Genomic DNA, 2,632 nt, shown 5'->3' on the forward strand with positions numbered 1-2,632 from the left:
TACCCATTGAATAATTATTTTGAATCATTACACAATAATTGAAGGACAACCTAAGAGCATTGAAGAACAATTACAAGAGAACCATAGCTATTATCAAGATATTACATACACCATCCTAGATATACTATGTGTTTGTATATCACCCTTGATCTTTGTTTCAAAGTGACTGGATCACTCTAACTACAAGACTAATTAAGAACAACATAACCCTCATAATTCAACAAATTCCTTAAGGTGATCATAAACATAATCAATCAGTACTAAAATTTTAACAACACAAGATTAACATAAGCAAAACTATCAATCCACTTGCCACCATATCAACAATACAAGTTATAGTTCACTTTGTATACTAGCATTAGGTCGACAATAATGAAGATCAAAATCATACACTGATTTGTAAACAAGAGTCATTTACAATCCATTGACAAATTCCAAAATTAATATATGTTCTGATTATTTTAAAAAATAAATATATATTTAATCCCAAAAAAATCACAAATAATGTCTTTATCATTTTGAAATCCGACTTAAAATCCAAGAATTTCGCAATATTTAAGCTATTTATTGTAGGTAAATAGTTGTGAAAAACTCTCTGTTTTCGTTCCAGTTATGTAGGAGATATTTTCATCCGATATGGAGCAGTTCACAATTACAGGGCAGAGAAATTTGTTTTTTGCAGTTTCCAAAGCATTCGATGGATTTTCCGCCACCATGATTACCGCTCAACAGCAGTTATCTTATTCTCCACACAATCAATTAAATTATTTTCTCATCAAAAGCAGTCTCAAACGCAGGAACAAACCCCTGCTTCGTCTGCTTTAACTCTTTACACCTCAAAAATGGCAGAAAACAAAACCCTGGTCCGTCTGCTTTAACTCTTTCCACCTCAAAAATGGCAGAAAACAAAAACCTTAAAAAGCCCACAAATCAAAACCAGTTAAAACTCCACCGAAAGCTCAAGCCGGACCCCAAATGGCACTTTCCACTGCAAGCTTCGAATATTTCCTCCCAAAATCTAAAATCATTTCTTGTACATTTTTTCAGAATATATAGATCCCATTTTTCAATGAAGCGCATCAGATCAAATAAATTTCGGCATGGGCGACGAAAAAAGGGCTTTGCTAGAGCAGCACGAGACATTCTTTGGCGTTGAAGATGTAGAATTTTCAGAAGAAGCGAGCATAATCCGCGCTGTAAATCGGGCCCTAAATCTAACAGCTCATCTGAACAACCTGCTTCCCACGGGCACAATGTTAGCATTTCAAGTGCTCTGCCCCATTTTTTCAAACGGCGGGCAATGTGACCGCCTGCACAAGTTCCTAACAGCGGGGCTCTTAACTCTCTGCGGAATTTCTTCTTTCGTCTTGTCTTTCACGGACAGTTTCAGGGCACCTAATGGGAAGATCTACTACGGCTTTGCAACGCCAAGGGGCCTGTGGGCATTTGGGAGCCGCAAGTGTAAGGCTTTTGATACTTCGCGTTTTAGGGTTAGGGTTTTGGATTTTGTTCACGGCATTTTCTCTGTGTTGGCTGTGATTTCTTTGGGTTTAGCTAATTTTGATGTGGTAGATTGCTTTTATCCTGAAATGCCCAGGATTTATATGAATTCTGTGCCAGTTGTGGCCGGATTTGTGATCAGTATGGTGTTTGTCTTGTTTCCGAGCCAGAGACGGGGGATTGGCCATGCCTCTATGTATTCTGGTCAGGAGAGTATGCAGGTCAGATATTATTAGTGATTATTGCTAGTTTAGGGCGGAATTACAGTTGGGAATTCCATGTTGAGAAATTTAAATAGTTTTGGGGCTCTCTATTTTTTGGGGGATTTTTGGAAAGTTTCAGATCATTTTTTTCTTGAAATTCTTTGTTTTTAAGGTCTGTTGGGGCTACGAATTTTCAAAATCTTGTTTAATTTTGGATGGCAATTGCAATTGGGGTCTCTACATGACTTCATTAGTCTTGTGAGTGAAATTTGGCACTGTTCTGTAATGATTGAAATCATTCCTAGCATATATGAACATGGACGGTATGGAGACTGTGCTATGGTGATTTGAACCAGAGTCTTCAGATTTGTGAATATGGCTCATGTAATGACTGTGTTACGTTCTTGAGTATCCTACATGAATTTGGGCCGTGTAATCATATTAAGGAAGGTCAACCTGAATGTTCTAATTTTAATTATTTACTTAGTTATCAGTTCCTGTTGAGGGGAGGAAAATTTATGCAATAGTCTAGACTAATTAAAAATAATAAAATCTTTTTGCCATATTTTATTTATATATATATTATAATAGAAAAATAATATTTATTTAGAATTGTATTGGTTATTGTGGAAAATAGCAAGAAGAAATATAATTTAAAAAAAAGAAAATTTATAATAAATTTGAAATTGATACTATTATGTGAATGCTAGTACAAATAGTCTTTAGAATGCTCAACAAGATGACTAATTAATGAACAACACAAAATTTCTCCCAAAATTGCCATTTTTGAATGACCTCAACAACTAATGGCCATTGACAGTGCCAACAAAACGTGAATGCAATGCTACCGGGTTTAAAGGCATGCTAAGTTATTGAGGATATGTAGCTATTTTCGAAAGGCCCTGAACTAACGAGGGTTTAAACTTAAA

At 35.6% G+C, this 2,632-nt stretch overlaps 1 pseudogene across 1 annotated transcript; it reads left to right on the top strand.

Annotated features, from left to right (window-relative positions):
- Positions 1-586: 586 nt before the first annotated feature.
- LOC149556521 (protein DMP4 pseudogene) lies at positions 587-2,077 on the top strand (annotated as a pseudogene). Its single transcript, XR_016364709.1, has one exon. The product of XR_016364709.1 is annotated as a protein DMP4 pseudogene (transcript).
- Positions 2,078-2,632: the final 555 nt, after the last annotated feature.

The sequence above is a fragment of the Cupressus sempervirens genome, chromosome 5 (assembly GCF_028749045.1).
Source record: "Cupressus sempervirens isolate cs-2001-9-10 chromosome 5, ASM2874904v1, whole genome shotgun sequence".
Lineage (NCBI taxonomy): Eukaryota > Viridiplantae > Streptophyta > Pinopsida > Cupressales > Cupressaceae > Cupressus > Cupressus sempervirens.